Source organism: Equus asinus, chromosome 2 (genome assembly GCF_041296235.1).
Source record: "Equus asinus isolate D_3611 breed Donkey chromosome 2, EquAss-T2T_v2, whole genome shotgun sequence".
Classification (NCBI taxonomy): Eukaryota; Metazoa; Chordata; class Mammalia; order Perissodactyla; family Equidae; genus Equus; species Equus asinus.
In genome coordinates this window covers 52499664-52526373 of record NC_091791.1, presented here as the reverse complement: position 1 = coordinate 52526373, position 26710 = coordinate 52499664, and the positions used below count along the sequence as shown (strand labels likewise).

General features: G+C 41.9%; 1 long non-coding RNA gene across 2 annotated transcripts in view; it reads left to right on the top strand.

Moving 5' to 3' along the window:
* The window catches only part of LOC106826188 (uncharacterized), a 171080-nt gene extending 144886 nt beyond the window's left edge, over nucleotides 1–26194 (top strand). Inside the window, exons 3-5 of one of the 2 annotated variants that reach the window (XR_011495273.1) lie at nucleotides 17252–17324; nucleotides 19330–19491; nucleotides 22210–26194. This is a non-coding gene — a long non-coding RNA (uncharacterized lncRNA). The remainder of the gene's footprint in view (nucleotides 1–17251; nucleotides 17325–19329; nucleotides 19492–22209) is intronic. The other variant, XR_011495274.1, reaches the window with a different exon arrangement.
* The last annotated feature ends 516 nt before the right edge of the window (nucleotides 26195–26710 follow it).

Here is a 26710-nt window from a genome sequence, read left to right as displayed (position 1 = left end):
TAGCAGGATCCCTTTAAAACTATATTTTTTCTCCTTTTCTTTGCATATATTTTTACAGTAAAATAAAATTCTATAACGATTTTAGTGACTTTGAATATATTTCAAATGATTTTGAAGTGGGAGATTGCATGTGGACAAATTTAGACACATAATGTATCTGTGTCTCCAAGAATCACTAATGTTTCTAGAGCTAGTGGGAATCTCTTTTGAATCCAAGTGCATCCTTATTATAATACCCACTAGTTGGAATTATTTTGAAACTATTTACCAAACATTGGAACTTCAGGGAGAAATGAATGATTTACAGCAACCCTGGGACAGGATATTTAAAATCTGGACAATGCCAGAAAATTCAGGATGTAGACTCCCTATACCATGGGCATTAGTCACTGGCGAGACTGCTGAGAAGCCACAAGCTCAGCCCTCTGTGGAATGTACATTCCAAAGTGGAAGAATTGCCAGATGTGAATAGATTCCCATCGTTTTCTTAAGGACCAAATTCCTACCATGGAGCTGGAGCTGCACATAGGCAATCTGAGCAGCTGCTTCCGCAGGGTCAGCCAAGGGGCACTGAAACTCTCCTCACTTCCCCCAGATTTCTCGCTTGCCAGCCTGCTCCAATGCCTTGAGATGAGGCCCTACCCACAGAGAGTTCCTGTTCACGCGGGGATGATACCTATTAGATATCATTGTTTATTATTGGCCTAGAGGAAAACAGGATCCTGAAGGCAGAAGGTAAGGGTTTGGGGCACCAGATCCTCTAGGGTTTTCTGCTTATAAGAAAACTGAGACATGCTTAGGCCAACTTAAAAAGGAAGATGGGCTCCTGGGGAACAGTTATTCTAAGGGTATCAGGACTGAACCAGGAATCTGAGAGCTACTCAGAGTTTGATGTTGCTCTAGAGAGCACCTCAGGACCACTCTCTCCTGGTCTGTGTGGTCTCCTTCTCATGTTGAGTCTGCTTCTCTCTGCAAATCTGCTCCATTCCACTCTCACTGTGGACTAGCTAACCTTTCATATATTTTCAAGTCAAAATTCTGAATGAGCTTGCTTGTCCTAGCAGTTACATCAGTCAAGTTGGGTAGAGCTTTTCTGGCCACCTAATGGGCCACCTGATGGGCCATAACCAGCCCACACATGGGCTACCCTTGGGCCAGATGCTGCCTTGGACTGATCAGTAGTCAGCCCATGGCCACTTCTGGCCCAGAGTTGCTTCCTAAGTAGGGGCTGCCAGTGGGCCAATTCCAGTATGAAGTAGATAATGAGCAGGGTGAGCACTGTCTCTGTTGAGAACTGGCACTATCAGAGAGATGATGGGGACAGTAGAAGACTGTGACACATGGGGAGAGTGAGCAGCAGGGAAGGACACCACAGATAAACTTTGTCTTTGAGATCCTAGATATAAAAGTGCTTTGCATCCAGGTGCTCTGAAGATTACAATGCAAGAGTAAGGTGTTTTTACTAGTATGCAATTTTGCCTCTGGATAACCCATAGCAGCTTGTGTCAGACAATAGTTTTTCTAATGACAGATGAACAAGCACAGAATATTGGCCTGGGTTTCCCCAAAAGCAGAACCTCAGACAAAGGCTTTTGGGCAAGTGATTTATTTGTCATGAGATTCTAGGGAGCAGGTGAGGGACGAGGGGAGTGAACAAGGAAAGAGGAGAGTCAATACCAGGATTCTTTTGGAAGTTGGCCCCTGCTATGGGCAACTGGTACTTTATCCCTCCAGCGCCTTTTGAGGAACCTTGTAGAAGGTGGTCTCAGCACCATCTGCATGGGGGAAGAGAAGGAGGACCGTTTATTCATCGGCTCTAGTCCTCTATGGTCAAGGGGGCTCCACATTTCCATGTTACCCATGTCTGAGTGTGGAGCTGCTTCCAGTGAACCCCCCACCTGGAGGTCAGAGAGGCAGTGAGAAGAAGGATCACAATGCCATTTGATTGCACCTGCAGGGAGCTCGCCTAAGCCTTCAAGGAACTGGTTCCTGCTGCGGTGCCTGGAGTAAGAGGTGAGGCCACAGAGATTTTGAAATACATAAGAGGCCTCTAACACACCAAGTCATGATCAACTATGTGAGTGAAACTCTCTCTTGGGAAGGAAATACTTTTTCATCTCATCCAGAGTGTTTAATTCCATTTGACTTGCAAAACTTTTACCCATGTCAATTTCCTTCATTTCCTGAGGAAGGAAACTCAAAAGCACAAGCCCACACTTCACTTGTCTATTCCTTAGGGAACTTGGTGTCTCTCTTAGGAACTGCCACACACACACACACACACACACACACAACATCAGAGAACCCCCTACCTGGGTCATCACTGTGACTTTTGCATGACTCCAAAAGATGCCATTCACATCCTAATTGATGGAATTCTGCAGAATTTTCCCTGACCATAGTCAAAGTAGAATCCACTTTCAAAGAAAAAAAATCACTGCCAGGAGGTATAATGTCCCATCATTAGTACTGTGCCCCTTTATTAAACACTCTCAACCTTATGAAATTGTGAACGTCCCTCAGTGAGAAGCGGTTTAATCTGTCATTAGTTATTTTCTAATAACTTGAGTAAAGTGAAGAATCAAGTTTTTGATGGGGAGTGAGAGTGGGGAAGGAAATGAATGAGGGCACTGGAGGAAGAAGGTAGAGAATGTGTGGCTGGAAGTTTCCAAAGACAAACTTTAGTTACTTCACAGTTTGATCTGGGACTGATCTATCTCAAGCTGGTTCGAATCTGGTTCACTGTAGCCAGAGCAGTATAATTCCCCAAGACTTCATGTTCTGCCACTTGGCATCAATGGCATTGCATCATCTATGTCTCTGTAGCATCTTCAGAAGCTACATTTCATGAGAATTTCAAAGCTAAGGGTCTATGAATACTCCCCGAGACAGTCCTTGAGTGTGATCAGACAGGAAGACAGGAATACTTATGGTGCGTCAAAGCCATCTATATGGGGTCCTAGATTTCCCCAAGGTGTTTACAGTCTAAGATCATATGGTCAATACGGATACAGAGAGAAACCAAAGAACAGTCATGTACCAAAAGAGTGGTGTTGGATCAATTGGATATAAGAGCAAGGTTGGAGAAATCAGAAAGATTAGCTTAGAACCAAAAGTATGGCAGGGTTGGCAGTCAAATCTGACCTGTTGCCTGTTTTTGTAAATAAAGTTTTATTGGTACACAGCCACATCCATTCATTATGTTTTGTCAGTGGCTGTTTTTATGCTCCAGTGGCAGAGCTGAGTATCTATGACAGCAACTGCATGGCTTGCAAAGACTAAAATATTTACTAACCAGCCCTTTACAGAATAAGTTTGTCAATCCCTGGATAATCCTACTTCTATGTGTGCTGATATTCCTGCCTTGCCTCTTTACAAGGCAAAGCTTTACCATTGATTGAGAACCCCACTGAGGCACCACTCCTTGAATGTTCAACTAAGTTATCCCAGAAGAATAGGATGGAGCGTTCAGACACACACTGCCTCAACCTCCCCATTTCGGGACCTCTTCCTGCAGGGGCAGCAGCATTCATTCCACCAGTTGACAGACCCAGAGCATCAGCTGAGTGCCAGGCACCAGGCCAGGTGCTAGAAACATAAAGATGACTAAAACATACTTGGCTCATTGTTCTGCATCAGGAGTTCCGACAGAGGCCACACAAGGCAGTTGTTGCCTGTGGCCTAGATTCCCTTTTCTCGTTATTTTTCCCTTTTCTCTCTTTCATCTCTTTCCCTCTTTTGTCTCCCCTTCCACCTCCACTCTCTTTGCCTCTTTTCCTTTTCTTTCTTCCTCCCTCTTGCCCACATCTCAGGCCTGCCAGTGCCACCCAGTGGTTCTGACAGGCATTACTCAGACTTGCCGACTGCCCTCCAGGCTGGGAATGACCAGGGGAAGTCAGTGAGAGCCTATAATTAGGGATTCACTGACAACTAGAAGGCTCTAGGGAACCTCCGTGATCCTCCCCTGATTGCTCAAAGCATTAATACTAACTTTTAAAGTCATTTATACCTTAGTATTAATGAAGGAACCCAAGGTAATTTTGTTAAAGGCAAAGAGATCAGGCGGGTCCTAAATGATTAATGTTAAAGAGGTGACTGCATACTGCTCTGAGCAGAAATTGCATTTGAGTTGTTTCAGGGATGTTATTTAAATAATATATGGTATGGATGCAATAAAATGTACAATGATGGATTTATGACTTAACCAGTTTATTAGGCCATCTTAATCCTATGATGTATTAACATGAAACAATAGGATTTTCCCCAATTGCTGCAATTAACTGTGCTCTCTTTAATTCCATTTCCTGACATTTAATGACATCCTTGGTGAATCCACTGGGGTCAAGGGAATTGCCTCTCACGCAGATGCTGTCCCTGCAAGGCTCAGATTCCCTCAAGGCTGACCTGAGACCCTTGTTGATTCCCTCTCCCCTGCCAGGCCTCTGCCTGTAAGGAATGGACTCCAGAGTGCGGTGGGGGTCAGGGAACAACTGTGGCTGCTTATGGTAGGGCTGCTTCTACAGATGTTTAGTAGTTGGTGTGGGGGAATGTCTAACTCCAATTTTTGTCCACTGTCTCTAGAAGGAAGAGGACTGAGTGCCTGCTGTTTGGGACAATTCTGGGACAACAGAAAAAGCCTCACTCAACATCCTGTTATTTGATAATGGCAGCCCATCCAGTCCTGGTTTTGGTGCAGACAGCCTTGGTCATGCCCAGGGGAATATGCCTTAGTGTGAGGAGGTGTGGCAGCAGCCCACTGAAGCTAGGCTTGGGCCGCCTTGCCTTTCCAAGTCATCCCAGGATGCACTCATGGATACTGCCCATTGTGAAGCTTACATTGTGACTATAATTTTCTCACCTGCAAAAATTATTTTTTCTCTTAGAGTAATCTGGGTCTCAGAATTCTATCTCAATAGGCCATCAGACCTGTCCAGGGTTAAATGGATGTTCTGGCACTAGCCCTTTAAGTGTAAGAAGGCAGAAGAGGCCACTGTCTCTGTATTATCGTCACTACTAGGGCTAACCTACCTCCTAGGCAGAAGAGTTTTATTTGGAATATAGTGGTATTTGAAAGATTCCCCTGCTCTAAACTCTCTCTGCCACTTAGGTGCCCCAGGGTCTAAAGTTCTACCATGAGAAATTCATTCTTTTGGGTAAGCATTGTCCTCTCCTCCAGGACTTCTGTTAAAATAAAAACACCCTAGCAAGCGTTCCCCCATGAAGTCACTAACCGTCTGTGTGCACAGCTTCTGAATTGAACAGGGAAGTGATAACCAGCTTAGTCCTCCAGAGCCTTCTCTGAAACTATTAATAGTTTATACTTATTTTAACAGTTTAACTTTCCAATGAAGTTATCAGTCATAAATGCAACATTTTTAATGCTTAAAATCTAGTACTTTTAAAAGATGACAGAAACAAGAAAGTTGGGTTGTGGCTTCTGCTTTTCAACTTGGAATCGCTGCTAGAAATATTGAAGAGTTTCCAACTTTGTGTCATGATTTCAACACTAATCAACCAGACTCAGCTCCAAGAAGAGCTCAGAGATGAGAAGAGAGGAGGTGGGAAAAGAACAAAAGATGCTTTGCTTTTCTCTGCATTTGTGTATTTTCCCACTAATAAATGATAAGGATACCCATTGTTTACACTTGACTGCCCCATGGTGGATTACACCCAACTACCCATGAAATAAATAATAGACACTGCTCTTCATCATCTCTATAAACCATCCTGGTACCATGCTTTTGTTGATCTTGTAGCTTCTACCTAGACTGTCTTTTCCCTGACTTCCTCCTCTCTAAATGCTACTCTTTCTTCAAACTCTGAACACTATCTGCACAAATCTCTTGGCACGTGTGCCTTATTACACTATGATTTTCCAGATATATTGCTTTGCTACTTAAGTTTCAACTCATGTAACTTAGCCCATGTAGATGTGGATCTTGTTTGTCCACCTACATGGAAATTCAACAGCTTTGGACCCCCCCCAGTGTACCTGACAATGCTGGGCATGTGACAGCTGCTCAATTCTCTATTAAATGAGTCAGTTAAGGGGAATGGATAGACCTCTGCTTAGATAAAGAGTCACATATGCATTTTTGAGGTCTCTATTCTTTGCTGCCCCTGAAGGAGAAAATATTTGGCAGCTAAAACATGATATGTTGGTTTCTTTGGAATCAAAGAAGTAATACAACCGAGCATTTTCAAAAGCTCAGCTTAGATGAGGTGCTAATTCCACATGCCATCATGGCTATATTTTTGCTGTCAGTATTTGAAGTAGATGATGATAATGGTTGATGAAAGGGGCCTGTGTAGTCCCCTCAGTTGGCCTGGAAGGAAAGAACCCTTGAGTCATTCATGGATCGTGATCTGTGATTGGGCCTATCAGGAAAGGCTTCAGTCAGGAAAGTGAATATCAACTAGAAATACTCTATAGCTGGAACACCAATCACTGGAATTGACTTCTGGTTCAGAATTAGGTTGAACCATATGAAATTACTGATCTTTGGCCATTTTTTAACTATAAAACAATTTCTATATAATGTATCCTAATAATAACCCTCATAAAGTTGAATGCATAGTTCTCATTTCCTTCCTGGATGCGTCAACATGATGGTTCTAGTTCCATTTAGTTTGAAAATTTACTTTCACATGGCAAACCATAACAATTTTAGTAATAATAGAATGTCTGCTATGAAATACCTTAAAGTTTACCTTACAAGGTGTCTGTCTATTTAGAAAATCTTTATGTACTCATACAAGTGTATATCTGTTTAGAAATCCTCTCTCAGTATACCCTGCTCCTCGAAACTTTTTTGAAACCATACTCCTCATTGATGAAATATAAGGTCATTTTAAATAGGAAAAGCCATTTTTAATAAGCTTTTCAATTCTGCCTTTCTCTCAAGATATTTTTTTTTTTAATGGAGGAGTTTGCTCTCTCCTGTTTTCTCTAGTTGATTTTTGTGGTACATTATACTTCTCAAGAGGAATGTGGGCCTTCATCCTACCCACTCGTTGTCCCCAGCCATGCATACACCATTGTTACTCTATTTACCTTCTGTTTCCTCTCTCTAACTGTAAATTAAGATAATATTTACTCACCTTTTCTTTGCTGGGTGAGATAACAATAACCCAATAGTGCCAAAGGAGTGTGACATTTGAGCCCATTTCCTCAGCCATTGCATCATGGAAGGATTTGTCAGCCCCAGAGCAGATGTCCATGGCTCTGGTGATTTGTCATCAGGTTCAGAATGAGGAGTTTTGACTTCTAATCCAAGTTATGACAATGACTCCTGGAATACTTGTAGGACATTTTATTGAACTTTCAATTTGGCCATTTATTCCCATAATACTTACATTGGACCTCTTATTTACTCCCTTTTGTTTCTACCAGGCTCAGCCTATATATCAGATTCCTCATGATTGGTGGTGTGTTTCTTTCCAGCATCTCAAATGCTTCAAGTTATTCATAAACCTGTTTTTGGTTGTCTTTTGCTGTGAAGAATAGGTTGACTTGAAAGCAAGTGACGACTGCGTGCTTAGCATCATCTGGGAGATGCTAACTCCTCTATGCCATCACTCAGACAGTGGTCCCATCCAGAGAGTAGAGCAGCCTCCTGGTCTAGTGCTTGATCCAGCTGAAGAAGGACTGATTTGATCCCAAGTTAGAATGAGAATAGTCCAGAGTGTTCCCTTCAGTCAGTGAATGAGGTCTGCTGCATTATTGAGTACAATTGTGTGTCTCCCCCTAGGCCAACAGTGCTGGGCATGGTAGTCAGTACAGAGCCTGGTCCTTGCTGTCAAGAAATTCACTTGAGTTGTTGAGACGAAACAACATATACGGGAAGTTTAGAGAAAAATTAACTGCTAGATAACATAGGCCTGTCTATATGTTCAAAAACCACACTGTAATTATCCTTTTTATTCCTTAATCTACAAAGCTTACCTAGCATGATCATGATGTGGTGAAGTAGAATAATGGCTAGAGGCATAGAAAATCTAATTTTTAGGACTAATTTCATCAGAAACCAGCTATAAGCTCTTAGGAGAAAATCCTTGCGACTTACATTAGGCAATGATTTCTTAAATACAGCATCAAAAGCACAATTCATAGAAGAAAAATAATAAATTGAACTTCAGCAAAATCAAAAGCTTCTGCTCTACAACAGGCACTGTTAATGGGATGAAAACACAAGCCACAGACTGGGAGAAACACTTGTACAGCACGTATCTGGTAAAGACACGTATCAGGAATATACAAAGAACTCTTAAAACTTAAGAAAACAAACAACCTGCTTTTTAAAAACGGGCAAAAATTGAGCAGATCTTTTCCTGTCATCTCCTTTCTTCACCAAACAAGATATACATATGGCAGATAAGCACAGGAAAACGTGCTCAACATCTTTAGTTATCAGAGAAAAGGAAATTAAAAAACCATGATGAGATACTACTATACACCTATTAGAATGGCTAAAGTTAAAAAAAAAACTGACAATACCAAGTGCTGACAAGGATGCAGAGCAATTGTAACTCTCACACATTGCTAGTGGGAATGCAGAATGGTATAGCCAATTTGGAAAACACTTTGGCAGTTTTTTATAAAGATAAACACATACTTACCATTTCTCCCAGCAATTCCCTCCTAGGCATTTACCCAAGAGAAATGAAAAGTTACATTCACATAAAAACAAATAAACAAATGTTTATGTGGCTTTGTTCATAATCACCAAATATTGGAAACAATCAAATGTCCTTCAATAGGTGAATGGATAAATAAGCTTGGGGGACAATGGAATTAAACTCAGTAATAAAGGGGAACTATTGTTCATGCTACAACAAAGATGAATCGCAAATGCACTATACTGTGAAAGAAGTCACACTGTATGATTCTGTTTATATGATGGCTAAAGTTTAAAAAAAGAAAGGCAGGAGAAAAGGCAAAACTATAGGGTTGAAAAGGGATCAATGGTTATCAGGGGCTGGGAGTAGGGAGAGAGGTTGACTACAAAGGAGCATCAAAGAACATTTTGGGCTAATGAATTTCTATATCTTGATTGTGGTGGTTCTTCTATGGCTATACGTTGGTCAAAACTCATAGAACTCTAACACCAAAATATGTGAATATCACCATATATAAATTATATCTCAGTTTTAAAAAAGGGAAGAATGCAATCTCTCCGCCTGTTACACATTTGTTAAATGGGAACGATGCAGCAGCTGCTGTTGCTAATGATGAGGATGATATATCAAACACAGGAGTTTTGGGATCATTTGTAAATGAGAACATGCCTGAGTGCTTTGAAATGCATGAAGTGCTGTAGAATTGCCAAATATTATTATTAGATTTTTCTGTTTTGCTTTTGTATTCAGCTACCTTGCTAAACTCTTTTATTATTTATGAAAGTTTATCCATTGATTCTTTCAGTTTTTTGAAGTAAATTATCAGACAGTCTACAAATAATGACAGTTAATTTCTTCCTTTTCAGCTTTATATCTTCTTTCATAAGTTCTTTTTAATTCTTGTGTTGTTTAAGATGGCCAAGTCAATGTTGAACAGTAGGTGTGGTCGTAGACATTCCTGTCTTATTCCTAAACTAAAAAAGGCTGTTTATAAAATTTGAAATTTAAATATGATTTTGATAGGTTTGGGAGATACTCTTTATCAAAGGAAGAAAGTTTCTTTTTATTCCTGTTTCCCAAGAGTTGTTTCTTTTTTTTATATAGTGAATAGATAGTGATTTTCTTCTGTTTTTCCTGCATCTATTGCAATCATGAGGTCATTTTATCTTTTAATAAAAAATATTGATTTTCAGTCAAACTTCAGAGCTGACTTTTTATATGCTTATGTTCCTTCTCTAATCAATCTGTAACCTCCTAAAGGGCGGGGACTTTGTCTTTTTGTCACTGTATCTCCATCACCTAGCCCAGGTCTGATTTCAACAAAATATTTATCGCTAGAACTTGACTCTTGCCTCTAGAGAGAGGCCTGCCCTCACTGTCGGCACTATTGAGGACTGGAGGGCTCAGAACTCGTCTCCCATCAGACTGGTGAATCCTTAGTTTCGAGGTTAGCCTCAACACATTTAGTCATCTGCATCTCTATCAAAGTTTTGGTTTCATTCTTTCTGTCCTAAAACTATTCTTCGAGATGGATTTTTTACAGAGTTAATATGAGTACAAATACTTTTTCAGGCTTCCCTAAGCCCTGCTGCTATTTTGTGTTTTAATATCTCTCTTTCCTGATCAAGAGTGGGTTGTAGGTTATACCTAGAGGCTTGAAGATCTATTCTTCAAAGATCAGGATGTGAGCAGAAGCGAGAAAGATACTGGCAACACCTGGAGATTTGCAGCAGGAAGTTTCCATTTGTAATATAAGAGTGTCAACCAGGATAGTAGCGGCTGTAGAGCAGGTGGCCAACCTTGGGCTTGCTTTAATTGGTCTCTTGAGAATTCTACTCTTGGGGAGACGGTGTAATGTAATGGGTAAGAGCATGGACTTTGGGCACAAGTGGCCCTAAGTCCAAGTCTTGGCTTTGACAATTAGTAACTGGGTAACCACAGATAAGTCAATTAACCTCTCTATTTTTGGTTTCCTCGTCTCTAAAATAGGTATAGAAGTAGGTGGTTTTGAGTGCCTGGCACACAATAAACTCTCAAAAAATGTTGGCTATTATTTCAACAGCAGTTGCCTAGGCATAAGCTGATGTGATAAAATAGGCTTCTCCATGAGAGGGCACTTAGAGGTTTTCTAAAATTTTGTTTTGTTTTAGATTTCTATTATGAAGGGAAAATATGAAATTTTTAAAATGCAGTTATAAAGATGCAGAACAAAGAGAATCATGACTCATGTTTCACAATTTACATAGCTTATTTGTTGTTTCGTGTTCTGTAATACTTCAGACAGTTATATAATCTCCCCCCCGCCCCAGCCCTTTTTAGGATGCCAGGATGTGACATCAGGAGAATAGGGAGGAAGAGTTTTTGGGGGAGGCATGCTGTGTTGTAGGGAGAAGGCATATGCTCTTCAGACATTAATGTCCCTTCACTTACACTGGGTAAAGCAATCCCAAATGCTGACTGATTCTAGGAAACAGTATTTTCTGCTGTGGTGGTTCTAGCTCTAAAATGCTATGAGAACTTTAGATAATGTTATGAGCCATTCTCAGCCTGGCCTGTTGTCAGACACTAGATTTAAGCCCTTGGTTAATTCCCAGTTGTACTGGCTTCCAAATCTCTCTAGTTCTTGAAGTCATAGCCTGGACTTCCCCACTTCCCTGGGGATAAATTTTCTTAGACACTGGTTCTCCTATATCATTCTTCTTTCCAAAGGCTCCAGTTGTTTCTCTTATCTACCCAGTGAGATAGTAATCATTCACCAGACTCTCTTGCCTCCATCCCCTTGCCTCTGACCCACCTCCCTGAATTCCTGTTCCCTCATCTCCCCGTGGGCTGCCCTCTCTTCCAGCCAGAACCATCCGTGAACCATTTTCATCTGCGTAGCTTTACTTGCTATCTCCTTGCCTCCATGAGGATGATTTCTCCATCTTGCTGTGTTCTCCCTTCCTCCCTTAACAAAATCATGAGATGGAGAAAATTTTAGTGTCTTGGAATCTTTGGAAGAGATCTGTTATTAGGTTTATTTGTGTTTGCATTTGTTTAGAAGAAGTACTTTGATGTATTGGAAGTTGGAGTAAGATTCTAAGAGAAAGCACAAGTGAAAGGAGAAAGATAGTTGCTAAATTACAGTTAAAGAGGCAAAGTCTTATTAACTGAATTTCTGTCCAGCTCCATGATTGCTGGATATGTGAGCTTGGAGTTGTTGCCGAGATGGGGTTTAGTGACAATGTTTAGAAAAGTTCAGACCTGACTGCTCTGGGGTTTCATTCAAAGTTTCCCGCTGACACAGTAGTGATGGACCACCAGATGCTGCAGGAGTGTCCCCCTCACTGAGACAGTCTTGGGGGCTTGGGGCAAAAAAACAAAAGCAAAACAAACAAGCAAACACCAGCCCAGGCAAAACTGGGATTCAGCTACCATTTCCGCCGAGAGCTTCTCCCTTCTGTGCTACTTTCTGCTGCGCGGTGCATCTTACTCTCCTATCTTTGGCAATTTCCTGATTTCAGAAAAATGACTTATCATTGCACATTTATACTTTGTGAGAATAAACAGTCTTTTTCTTAACACCTTCAATGCATTTTGGCCTTTTAAGACTCATCCCCAACTGGCTTTGTCCTTGCAAAGAAAATTTTAGACATCAATAAGTGTTCGGGGAAAATCCAGAAAGGAAAAAGAGTGGAAAGGGATTTTTCCTGGTACTCCTGAGGTTATAATATACCAGAAAAGCACTCATTTTATCTGCAATCTCCACCTTCTCTTTTTGGTTTAATATGGCCCACACTCAGGCCTGGAGGAGCCTATATATCATATGACATCTTTTCCATCACACACACTCACTACCCCTACCATGACTACAGTCAGTTGGCCCACGGATGCACATTTGATCCAAATGGAAATTCCAAGGCTAGGCTAGGCCAAACAGACTTTTTCTGGGGGATTTGAAATGGAGACTTGAAGTAACTGAGACATATAGCCATGGGGAACAGAGTAAAGACCACCTACACCACAGTTGAAGCTGGAGCTGGGGGTTGGAGGGGGGCATGAAATCCAAGAAAGAGCTGAAGCTGTAGGGAAGTGGAAACCTTGAGCCAAGAGAAGAAGCTATGGTTGATCCTCACTATCTGCGTGTTCCATATTTGTGGATTTGCTAAAATTTATTTGTAACCCCAAAATCAGTACTTGTGGAGCTTTTGCAGTCATTTGCAGATATGAGCAAAATGGTGAAAAATTTGAGTCACCCAACACCAGCTGAGGTCAAACAAGGCGATGCTCTGCCTTCCTGTTTTGGCTCTCATGCTATATATACAGTTTATTTAGGGCCATATTTTTCACATTTTTGTGCTTTTCTTGGTGATTTCACTGTTTAAAATGACCCCCAAGCATAGTCCTGAAGTGCTGTATAGTGTTTCCAAGCTTAAGAAGGTTGTCACGCTCCTTACAGAGAAAATGCAACTGTGCTAGACAAGCTTTCTTCAGGCACATGTTATAGTGCTATCCATTGTGAGTTCAATATTAATGAATCAACAATATATATTCAACAAGGTGCCTTAAAACAGAAAGACACATAAAACAAGGTTACGAAGTGATCAATTGGCAAAAAGGTTGTCACCATAGGCTCACAGGAACCTAATCCTGTATTTCCCCTAAGAGCAATGGCTCAATATTCACTAATTCAGTATCTGCGTCAATTTTAGAGAACATAATTGCTGCAAATAATGAGAACTGAGTATGTCTGCAGAGAGAAGAATGAAGCAGACAGAGGGGAAACCAGATGAGGGGCTGGGCTGCTCCAGAGAGACAGAAAGAGAAGCTGCCTTCTCCCTGCTGGCTCCCAGTTTCAAGATGAGCTCCCTTGAGGACTGGCTAAAATTCATTTCAATGGCATCTCAACATCTTTTTAAACTTTACTTAAGCTTGCTTGAATTCCCTCTCCTTGCAACCAATAAAGCTTTGGCTCAAACAGGTACTTCATACATTAACTACCCTGAGCAGGCAACATTGGAAAGATGCAATGGTCTCTCCATTTGAGGACTGGCCCAAGGTCACGATGAAGTCCATGCTGCTGAGGTTGCACTGGCTTGCTCCTGAGTCAGGTGCTGCATCAGAAAATTAACCACCTCATCTCAGGGAGGTCTATGTTCTGACTACATGTTCAACACTGCTTGAAAAGACTTTAAGGACTTAAGCTTTTAGAAAAACCAAACTTTGATGGCAGTGTGAATTATCAATGACAAATCCTTTGCTTTGCAGCAACTCGCTTTGGTTTCTAATTTGGAAGATGACAGTTTTAGGATGGTCTATTTGTTTTCTTTGCTGGGGGACAAACACATTTTTGAAAATGAGTTCCAGTCTGAACACCTCTTAAGGAAAGGACTGTTTATTTGACAAAGCAGTATGTGTCCACACATGGGAAATTATATATAGAGAGAAGCACCACATCATGCAGAAAAAAAAAGTTCTAAGATTCTCTAAGGTTGTGGCCTGGGTAAAGGAACAGGCTCTGCCCCACATACTTGGTTTGATGGTCATGGGAAGTACACATTCAATGGTGTCTGAGCACCAAGCAGACCCCGCAGTGCTCTCCTAGCCCTCTGTGGTCTGTGGTCTGTGATGACTCCACCCTACCAATCCTCTATCTCTCACTCCCCAAATGCAAGGTCTCCATTCCAATCAACTATTTATCCCACTAACATATCGAGCTTCTTCTCTGCCCATGCAATCTCTCATGTCCATCTTGTCTGCATCTAAGGTCTCAGACTCTTCCCTTCAAAGCCAATCCAATTGCTCCTCCCCAAAATACTCCCAGTGGTTCCACGAGCTTCCTTTTCTTTGAGTGGCTCCTCCATCTCTTCTCTCTGAACCCATCTGGTACTTGAAGACAACCTTCTTCTAGAACCTAGAACAGCATTCCCTAATGAGGCTGACTCTAAGAATAATGAATGTTATAATTCTCAACTCAACAATCGTATTAGTACATAGAGGTAATAATAATTTCAAGGCATCTTACGAGCCATAATTTTCCGAAGTGTGGTTGATCAATGTCAGCCTCATTTCTTGGAGACCCCGGGGCACATTGGCCCTTGCTAATTTCTGTGGTCACACCAGCACATGGAATAAGTTAGTTTAGCTCATGGCTAAATTTTTCATTCCCAAAGAGTAATTTTGTTAGTGCCAACTTGAAAATAATACTACATTGTCTTGGGGGAAGACTTTTCTCAAGTAATATAAGTCCCTTTTCTGCCAGCTCATTCAGTATCATAAAAGCCTTCTGAGATAGGGATCGTGCCATCTTTTTTAAGGCAAAGAAACTGAGGCCTAACAGGAATAATTTATACAGACAAAAAGTTGGGGCTAAAAGAGAGAAGATCTTTTGGATCTGGGTCTAAGTGTAGCAAGGGAAACCAAGGAAGCCGCACTCCCAGAATAGGGCCACCAGGCACAGTTGGGCAGATTGCACACTGCATAACTTCAGAGCTTATGAGGATGGTGCTTCCTGGGGTTGACTTGTTTGGCCAGATGTGGTGGCCCTGCCTAGAGGACCTAGTCTGAGGTAAAGTGGAAGCCAGTGCTGGATACCAAGGAAGAGACTAAGGGTGCTTCGTCTTAGTCCTCTCCTTGGACATCCAATCTCGATGGCTTCCACTGTTTTTATTCTTACTTAGGTCATAGAAAGGGGAGAATTTGTCAGGTTTGTCTCTCTTAACAGGGTTTTCATTTATAAAGAAGCACCAAGCCAGGATCTCTTAAAGGGTCAGACTTTCAGACACATCTGGTTAGTGTGCGGCCTGTGTCAGAAAGAGAGGCCACATCCCTGAAAGATCCGGGGCCAAGATCTATGCATTATGGACTTAACTCCTGACACATTTGGCACGAGTTGAAAATGAAAGAAGAAAACACCCACTGTCTCAAGAGGCCTTGGGCGGGAACATACAAGGCAAAACGTTTTAGTTGTAGACAAGAAAATGTTGGAGAGGCAGCAAGGAATGAGCTGGTCAGGAAATATTCACTTCCTGTGGAGACTCCCAGAGTTCTCTCACTCTGGCCAACCCCGGTTGCAGATGATACAGCCCAGAAAACACTGTAGTACAGCAGCACCATTGGCTCAGCCAGCTCCAGTCAGCTGCACCGTTGACCCTACTTGCCCATGCAGAACCTTCTGGGTTTCTTCCTGAGGCAGGGGATGCTGAAATAAACCAACAAGAGAGATTTAGATTGGGAATTTGGCGTTCTGGAGGCAAGGGTAGGCAGATGTATAAGCTGCAGCTAAAAATAAATTTCCCGACTCTTTCAGGCACAAACAAGGAATTCAGGTTGACTTGACTTTGAGGAAATGGCTTAAAAGAAATGGCTTTTATTTAACGATGGGTGTTTTTCAATACCATGGTATAAGAATACTGTGATTCACCTCCACTCAGATGAAAACCTACTCCTGAAGCTTGCTGCATTAAATGGGAATTAGTATGCTAAGTTCATTAACCACAGCCACTGTTTTCAGGGTAAATCAGACTTGTCTCTTAAATTGAAAAAAAAAAGAAAGAGAGAAAAACAAATGCAGCAATGAGTCATGCTGAGATGCCTTGCCTTTAGTGAAAAAGGAAGTATGTTTTCTCTGACCGGCCCACACAAAATCAGATATTTAATATTATTACTGAGAAGACGGAAAAGGTTTTCAGGAAAAGATTCCTGTTGCTTAGCTCCTAGCAGCCCGCAAAGGAGCAAGTAAGAAGTCGAGGGGACTGGTCAGCCTATTAAAATAAGGCTGAGAAACAGCATCTTTGATTCCACCGAGCTGTCCTGCGAAACCAGAGGGTATAAGTAGATAGGTTAGGCTGGCAAGAGATTCCAAACCAACCAACTAAGCAACCAACTTATTTTTAGGCACGTACTACATGAGGGTACTCAACTGTAGGGTTTCTGCCTTCAGAACGTGGTTGCGTTTTGGATGTTTGGCTAAGCAGGAAACACTACGAGCATTTACAACAGAGAATTGTTTACACGGGAGATAGAGGAGCTGAGACACCAGAGAGAACAATGCTAGCAGGGACCTCTACCAGCCCCGAGGCTGGAGCGACAACGGCAACGTTTCCAAAGTTCCAGGGACTGGAGTTAAGAGGCAGAAGTGAAACCATGGTGGGTCTGTCCTGTGAGAGCTGGAGCCATGCAGGAGACCCAGCTACAGTCAGAGAATGAGGGAAAGAAACACTCTAGCTTACCTTGTTCCCTGACAGTCTCTCACAGGTGCCTGCCATTGACTGGATGCGGGCAGAAACCATCTAACATAGGAGTCTGGGGAAGGCAACCTGCTGGGGGCAGCCCCCCTGAGAAGCAGGGCAGGGCAAAGAATGGATGCGGGGCGAGTAGGCCCAGGTCTGGCACAGTGAACATGCATGGATCATTTTTTACCTTCAACCACAATGACTTCACCTCACCCTTGGGCCAGACCATGACAAATCGATTGCAAGCCGTGAACGCTGGCTGGAACGGACTCTGGGGTCAACATCTGCCTCATCCTCTCACTAGCCACTTAACCCAATTTGCGCCAATCTCCAGGCCCTTTTAAGGAGGCACCTTAATTCTTCCAGGTGTTAAGGAACTATAACAGACATGGTCTGACTTACATACTGTCTCTTCACAGAAGCCTGGGAACTGACTGTCCTCGCTCCTGTGCCCTGTGGAGAATCCCAGGATCTAACCAGCCCCATAACCAAGTGAGCAGGATTTCTTCTGGCTTTTATTTCATCTGTGATCAGCTCTGACAAGGCCAGCTCAACACACTCTAAAGCCCAGGGCGTCGAAACTGATGCTCTCCGTGCCTCAGTGCCTAGCTAATGCAGCTCTGAACTGATGTCACGAGCCTGTCTTGCTAAAGGCAACCTTATCAATATGATCGATTCAGAGGCTTTGGTCTTCCTAACCAGCTATATGACCTCAGACAAGTTACTTAACCTCTTTAAATCTCTGTTTCCTCGTTTATACGATGAGAACAAACACAGGACTATTGTGTGGATTAAATGAGAGGACCTCTATCAAAGCTTAATAAATGGCAGAGCTACCACTGTATCAGTCAGGATTCCTCCAGCTGTAAGTGACAGCAGCCCGACTCCACCTGACTGAAGCAAAAATGTCCTGGTTTCAGGAACATCTGGACCTAGGAGCTCATCCGAGTTCCTCACTATGGGTTTCTCTAAATCACTCAGTTCTGTAGTCCTCTGATTGGTGTCATTAGCAGACTGTCTCCCATGAATTGGCAAGATGGGTGCTGAGACATCCTCTCAGCTGAGCACCCACAGGAGAAGGAGATCCCAAGAGTTTCCTGGAAACTCTGGAACGAGGTTTCACTGGCCTGGTAGGCTCTCATGTCCAGCCCTGAGTTAGTCACTGAGGCCAGGGGATGGAATGCTCCAGCTGGCCAGGCCTGGGTCCTGCATCCATGCAGATTGAGAGTAAAGGGAAGTCAAGTCTCCAAATGGAAACAGAGGAGCTGTTTTCAGAAGGAGGAATGGATGCTAGAAAGGCAAAAACAAGCTACAGTCATGCATCACTTAATGACAAGATGCATTCTGGGAAATGTGTTGTCAGGTGATTTTATCATTGTGCGAACATCGTAGAATGTACTTACACAAACCTAGATGGTATAGCCTACTACACACCCAGGCTATAATGTACTAATCCTATAGAACGACTGTTGTATATGCGGTCCGACATTGACTGAAACATCATTATGCAGCACATGACTGTATTTCCACTATAGCAGCTATTGTTCCATTAGTAGCAGTACAATTTACGATTTATTACTTACTACTAGTACTGCCACTATCCCCACTACTACTACACTATCCAACAGTACAAGAACTTGGAGGATTATTCAGTGAACAACTGGGCTAACAGGCAGGTAAAAGGGAAATCTGAGAAAGCCCTCACAGGAGAAAAAGGATCCTGGACAGACGGAGATAAGATGAAAGAGCTCGCCGCAGTAGATGAGAGGTGACGTGAAGGCAAAGCTAGAGTGCTGAGTTCTAGGAGGGGTTTAAGCATCTTTCAAAAGCCAAAGCTATCTGAATGGCAATGCGAAATACATTTTGCAGTTACTAAATTAAGACCACCTCACTGTGACTATTTAGATAGAGCTTTTATGGCCACACAAAGCATACACGGTGTACACTTTCAGCACAGTGCATTCTCTCTCAGCACTGACACAGATGTCTACAGACAAGCCAACAACATTCCCTGTGCAGGACAGCCACGTCCACAAACACTTTACTGCAACTCAGTCAAAAATATGCTCTTCACATGGGAACCTCATAATGTTGGAGCATTCTACTTTTTCCTCCCCATCATCTTAAGTGAAACAGGTATGGGATGTGTATATTGAATTTCTAGCAGAAAGTTCAGGAACTATAACCTATCATGAAACATTGGCTATTTAGCAATGCTATAGCATCCTTTAACAACTGGTTTACTCCAGGATTAGTGAGGTATACAAGTATATAAATATACGTAGAATGATATGGTGAAACCACCAACTCTGAACTTGAACCTATCTACATTTTACATACAATATGTTCTGTCGACAACAGAATTATCTCTAAGTTGTGCTGCACAAAGCATTGGAAAGACTTTGCACATTGCCCCTCTATGTAAGCTAAAACTATGTTCTCAGAAATTTATTTTTCTGTTAAACATTAATAAAGTGTTAAAACTATTATGCTATAGGATTCGCTTAAAGCAAAGCCGCTCCATGCAAAACAACTGAATGAAGCCAGTTATTTGGGTCATCTGGACGTTTCACCTAAAGAGCAGCCAGATCAGGTTGGCTGCCATCCATGTGAGCATAAGAAGTCAGCAGACTTGGCCAAACAAATCCTTCAGTTCAATGTAAGCAGAATATATGTTCTCTTTTGTTTTGGATTTTTTAAAAGACTGTGCAATGGTTAGAGCACATGGTTCATGTAACAATTTTCAAAAAAGAAAAAACACGTATCTCAGGTGAATGCTTGAGATAGCCTTGTTGAGGGTGTTAGGATAGTGTACTTTCTTTACTGTACGGTAGTGTTCTGAGGAAACTAGTCAGGTAGTATTATGAAATCTGAAGGCTCACCAAATAGAAAAGAATAACATGACTTTACATTTTTAGACTTTATTACACTTTTCAAACCACTTGAAATGTAGTCATTCTCTCAATCCTCCAAACTGGCAGGTAGGGCTGACGCCTAATTTAGCGCCCGTCCCACTCCTGTACACTCTTTTCCGTAATAACGCAAACAGAATGAAAACATTCTTCACCATGTTGAGAAAAGACAGTCATTTGGTTTTCTAAGGCTTTTTTCTTTCTTTCATATTTTGAAGGGTGGTGTAGACCAGATTAAAAAACATGGCTCAGGGAAGCCAGAAATCATCGCCCCGAGTGTTTATTAAGTGAATCACAAATTCATTCAGCATGACTGCTTACCCGGAGAACTAAAGGCAAAATGGTAACAAGCTGTGAGCCTCCAAGTACCTTCAGCTTCAGGATCTCCCTCGGAAAGGGTCACGAGGGTAATCATTTTCAGCTGTCCCTGCCTCGCTTCCGCTGTCAATGGAAACATCCAGGAGGATGAATACGCTTTCTGACTAGACTCCGGACTGACCTAGACAGCTTTTTGGAAATTCAGGATATACTTTTCCTAAAGCTTCTTAATTTCTCCCATCCCTCCCTGATTGAAAACATCATTTATCCCATTACAGCATGTGGAAAGCGAGGGGAGGGAGAAGCAGACAGGATCTGAATTCAGGATAAAAATTACTTTGTGAGTTGATTATTCTCATCCATAACAAATGACAATTTTCATGTCATTTAGCTGATTCCAGAACAGAATCACCCAGAGTGATATTAAGTACTATTTTTCATACTATTTATCTTGAGGCTCCCAATGAGACATGTACACCTACATTTAATAACTAGCGATCCATAGCTTGCATGTTTCCTGGAAATGTTCAGATATTTTGTCAAGTCCAGCTAGCCGTTATTTCACTGGCTACACGTGAAAGAATTCCCCTCTTTCACTTATATATTGTGGTGGGTTCCAAAGACTTAAGACTTCCTCCAGTGTCTGACAACTGTCTGGAGATCTTAGTTCTAAAGAAATTTGTGGATTTGTAGTTTCTGAAGTAACTCTATTCCTCTTTTGTTGGGTGACAGCTACTTCAATGCCATGACTGTCTCATCAGCTCTTAAATAGGCTCAGCCCTCTCTTATTTGGAACTCTCTTTGAAACTCTAAGACGATGTGTCATTTCAAGGGCAAAAAAGCAAAAATGCTGTAAATATGAGCGGATGCTAGAGTCCCAAAGACTTTCAACAGGCCACAGCTTCCTAGTTGCTGACATCAGCAATGTGGTTCTTATTATACAGCTGGGTTTCAGACTGTGGTACTTTCCAAGTATCATTTCTATTTTATGTAAAGAACATGGATTCCATGCAGTTTCTAGTGAGTTAATGGATGAGATTTGCAATGGATCTTTCTCTCAGGTATTCCCACAAATTAGCAAGATGACTCTGGCCACTAACCCATTTCCAGGGACTAAGACAAAGTGCAAGAATCTGACTCTGTCATTCATCAGAACTGAAATTGTCTGTCGGTGGTTAATACACCCAATTAGCTCCAAATCTGCTAGATAAATTAGAACTTTCTAAGGCAGTAGCGACAGGAAAGCACAAGCATCATGAACAACAGAAAATCAGAGTATTCACGTAGAAACTAACCCATTTACCCAGCAACAACCTGCTCTCAGTCTGAACTTTTTTTTCTTTTTTTTAAAAAGCCAGAATTGGCCTTGGCTGGTTTTTTTTTTTATTTTTAAAGATTTTATTTTTTCCTTTTTCTCCCCAAAGCCCCGCAGTACATAGTTGTATATTCTTTGTTGTGGGTCCTTCTAGTTGTGGCATGTGGGACGCTGCCTCAGCGTGGCTTGATGAGCAGTGCCATGTCCGCGCCCAGGATTAGAACTAACGAAACACTGGGCCGCCCGCAGCGGAGCGTGCGAACTTAATCACTCGGCCACGGGGCCAGCCCCTCTCAGTCTGAACTTTTAAGTGAACAGATCATTACTTGAATGGGGTAAGGATACAGCCTCAATAGTTCGTCTACTAATACAGTCCCCTTAAAAATCACTTCTGTTCAGCAAATACTAATCCAGCAAGATCAAGCTCTTGGCTAAGTTCTTTATAGGCACCATCTCCCATAACCTTCACAACAGTCCTGTGAAGTAGGTACTCTTACTGGCCCATTGTATAGATGATGAGATGGAGGCACAGAGAGGTTAGGTAACTTGCCCAAGGTCACACAGAAAGTAAGTGGCAGAGCTGGGACATGAAAACAGTCCTGATTGACTTTAAATCCTCTTAACCGTTCTATTTACTGCCTTGGTAATAGGACGAACCCCCTGCCTCAGTGATCTAAAACTGAAAAAGAAGTTGCTACTGAATATTTCACTCAGTGTGTCATCTGTGGCTACCTTTTCCCTCCCCCTGGCTTCCTACGTGTTCACCTTCTAAGGACTCTTACAGTTTTCATTGGCAAATCTCCTTTTGTACTTTACCTCTCTTTCTTTGCAGTTGCATGATGCATACTTCATATCAGCAGTGAAGCCTCCAGATGAGATCTCTGCATGGCAAGGTTGGAAGGAGCCTTTGCACCTTCCTTTGCTTATGAACTCGACAAGTGCTACAATTCCTAATGGGGCCTCCCGCCATATGCAAGTCTCTGGTTTGCCAACCCCAAGACTCTAGGTCATCTACGAGCATATTTCTTGTCTCTTCTTCACAGCAGGTTATGGCTTCAAAGTAGAATCCAATTTTGTGATTTTTATGTCCTTTATTATGATGATAAACAACTTTTGCTCTTTGAAAAATGAATAAAATAAGCAAGTCTTTCTAAAAAAAAAAAAGATGTATATGAATTGGCATTGATATGCTTAAACCCTGTCTGGGAGGTTGAACAAGAAAGCCACAGTTACTTCTGGCGGTGCTGGTGATGGAAAATGGCAACTGAGCAGACGAGGGGTGAGGTGGGATGGAGACTCTCATTCAACACCTCTTTTTACTTTTTGATGTTCGAACATGAGAACTTATTGACTACTCAGAAAAAAAATAAGTTAAGGAAAAGAAAATGCTCTTAACTTTTACCTTGAAGGGAATCAGAAGCTACCACATCGCCACAAGACTCATCAGGCGGGAGTTACGTTAGTCTAGAGATAAATTTTCACAAGCAGCGAGTGGCAGTTAAAAGCCTAGAAAGAGATGGTTCCCTGACTGTGCACACAGCCCGCGTCCCACCGGCAAGGGTGTAGGAAGCTGAGGTAATAAGAGAGCAAAATTTACCAAATCGTGTCCCATGTTAACAGCTTCTCAAAGAGTCAAACAAAAAGTGGGGCTCCTATAGGACTTCTCAAAGCCCTGGTTGCCATCGTGCATTGAGACTTCCCAAGAAGGGGTGGGCAGTGTTTCCTAAAGTTACTTACCAATGAAACCCAGTTTCTCCGTCAAGGGGTAGCTCACAGATCTGTGCTCCATGGAACACATTTTGGAGAAAGTGCTAGATTGTCAAGGACCCTTTCAAATAAGAGATTCTATCTAAGCGCTATATGGAATTTTGAGTTCTACAAATTAAGTTATAACAACAACACGCACCAATGCAACATGTGTTAGACTGAGCTCTTCCTTTGCATAAAAAATGTATTCAGTTCAAGGAATATTGAATGCCTGTCTGTGCAAGGTGCTTGGGCGTTCTGGGGCTACAGAAAGGAGTCATTAAGGTGACTGATAAGTGGGATAAAACTGCCTCCTGCAGCAAAGAGAGGAACTAAGCCAACACAAAGAGCCGGTTCTAATTCCACAGATGACATGACCTCCTTTACTCTAATTTCTAAATCTTGTTTTGAGCTGAATACCCCCATATCCACTTCTGAATTGAATTGAACATTAGCCCAGGCATTTCACAAAAGCAGAGCTCAACACCCTTCAAAGTGGGGCAATGTCAGTGAACAACAGAAACACCATCCATGGCAGGGGTTGTGGAGAACATTTCATCTATGTAAATGGGCAACTTAACTCCCATTTTATGGCTGAAAACCAAACAGATCAAGCAGTTACTCCCCATGACTAGTGATGGGGGACGTCCCCCTGTGCATTTTGGATGTCATTTTTGTCTACAGTGAAGCAGCACTCAGGGTCCACTTTACCAGCTGGAAGAAGTCAAAGAAATGCTCTGGAAGTGAACCTTTTAAATTAACACAGGCATTGGAAATAATAATAAACAAAGGCCATTTTGAGATTTAATAAAGAATTTTTACATATGTCATTGTCTGTCACGAAGTCCTCACCACAATCTCGAGAGTGAAGGAGGTTCTCACATCTCCATTGTACAGAAAACAAAATAAAAACTCAGAGAGACTTACTAACCTGCCCTTGGTCACACAGTCAGCACATGATAATGCTGGGAATCAAATCTACCCATTGTGGTGCCAAATCCCATCCACTTCAGTTCACCTCATGGACAGAACTGCTGCTCCACGAGGGGTTTGCTCTAAAATCTCACTATGCAGTATGAGATAATATTAAGAATTCAGGGACCGGCCCCGTGACCGAGTGGTTAAGTTTGCACGCTCTGTTTCAGCAGTCCAGGGTTTCACCGGTTCAGATCCTGGGCGCGGACATGGCACCGCTCATCAAGCTGAGGCGGCGTCCCACATGCCACAACCAGAGGGACCTACAACTAGAATGTGCAACTATGTGCTGCAGGGCTTTGGGGAGAGGAAGAAGAAAAAAGAGATTGGCAACAGATGTCAGCTCAGGCGCCAATCTTTACAAAAAAGAATGCAAAAGGACCTGCTTCCTCACTTTGTCACACACGCTTTGGTTCCCTCCCCTCCCCTGAGGGCTCCTGAACACTCAGGCTCTGGGCAGCTCGGGACAAAGGGGAGCTCTGTCTTGGCACCCCTGAATTCATGTGTAGCAACAGGGACTGGCACAGTATGCTGCTTGCAAAGTTCTGCTCTAGATGGCCCTCATAAGTGTAATAAAATACCAATAAGGTTCATATTAAATAAAATGCCAGTAAAGTTTATATTAGCTTTCGGTAATACTAATAGGCCAAATCAATATATCAAAGTGGCAAGGCAATGTGTTAGGTGCTACCAGCCGTGCCCAATTAAAGAATAAGTCATTTTCAGAAAGGGACTAGGTTTGAAAATTTTAAATCTGGATGAAAGACAGAAAATGAAAACTCCTATAATGTAAAGTGAAACGTGGTTATAAAAAGAAACTGGGTTGAATAACCAGAGAATGAGGACTACCTTAGACACTGCAACAGGCCAAACGTCAACTCTTTGATGACCCAGATACCAGAACCAGGACTGGTTCTGAGACTGCTCCTTTTCCTTTGGTCAGATGAGATATAAAAATGCTACAATTACTGAAACTTTAGGAAGACAAACCTGGGAAGAAATGCAAGTAAAATAATGGTATTTAAACCTAAGATATTAACATTTGGGAAGCTAGTTTTTGTTACAGATCAGCTTTATCATTTTTTTTTTTAAAGATTGGCACCTGGGCTAACAACTGTTGCCAATCTTCCTTTTTTTTTTCTCTGCTTTATCTCCCCAACCCCGCCCCCCGTACACAGTTGTATATCTTAGTTGCAGGTCCTTCTAGTTGTGGGATGTGGGACGCCGCCTCAACGTGGCCTGATGAGCAGTGCCGTGTCCGTGCCCAGGATCCCAACCCTGGGCCGCCGCAGTGGAGCATGCGAACTTAACCACTCGGCCATGGAGCCGGCCCCGATATCATTTTAATAATCTATGTGTCTTATTTATTTATTTATTCATTCATTTATTTATTTATTATTTTTTGGTGAGGAACATTGGCCCTGAGACATCTGTTGCCAATCTTCCTCTTTTTGCTTGAGGAAGATTGTCACTGAGCTACCATCTGTGCCAATCTTCCTCTATTTTGTGTGAGATGCCGCCACAGCATGGCTTGACGAGCAGTGCTAGGTCTGCGCCTGGGATCCGAACCTGCAAACCCCACGCCACCAAAGTGTAGCCCATGAACTTAACCACTATGCCACCGGGCTGGCCACTGTGTCTTCTAAGTGTTTAAATACTAAAGATAATTTATTATGGTAGAATTGTGGTTTTAAGCAAATGTTTAGAAGTGTTTGCATTAACAATAGATATTTAAATATTTGAGAAAATTTAATTTGATAGATCCATATGTTTTTAATTTTGTTAGTTGTGAGCTATGTACAAACATTTAAAGGAATGTTGACTGTTTAATGATTAAAGAAATGCTAATTGTTTGATAAATTCAAAAGTCTATTAAGCTGGATATTAAACAAAGCACAAAAAGTCATGAGTCTTTAAGGATGCTCAAATTAAAGAAAAATTTATTGATGGTTACTGTGACAGAGTTTGTTTACTTCAATGAGTATGTATTACATTTATTCATTTATCTTTCTTGAGATATAAGTAATACGTTCTAGCTTTCTATCTGCTCCATTTATGCCCTCACTATTTGTAGCACCTACAAGGCAATGGACCATGTGTTACATTTCTTTGCAATTCCAACCCTCAGCTCCTCAGAGTCAGAAACACTCTAGGAGCTAAACATGAGCTTGTTGATAGATTCACGTGGAATCTCAACCTCCTTTTTGGAAGAGGTGGGGTAGAATTAAAATTGCCACCACCACCAACAACCAGTCAGACCACATGGTCAGACAGTGTTTGTGGTGGCTGGGGTGGAGTAAAGGTATTGGAGACCAGGAAAAAAATGAGTGTTTGGTTTAGCATTTTACTAACTGGGAAAGAGCCAAGAGTGGTTAATTTCCTTTTCAGGACAGAATTCATCTTCTAAGTGGGGTTTATGCCTAAAAAATGTAATGTGGTCAGAATGAACTAGAAAATAAGTTATGGAGTCAAATGGCCATTGGTGTTTTCTTGACTAGTATATCTTAATTTTGCTGAAAATTAGTTCTGAGCCAGTTATCATTGAATAAATAGGTCTGAATTCACATTTTTATTACAATTGGATTAACTGGAAATTAACTGCCACAATCTGG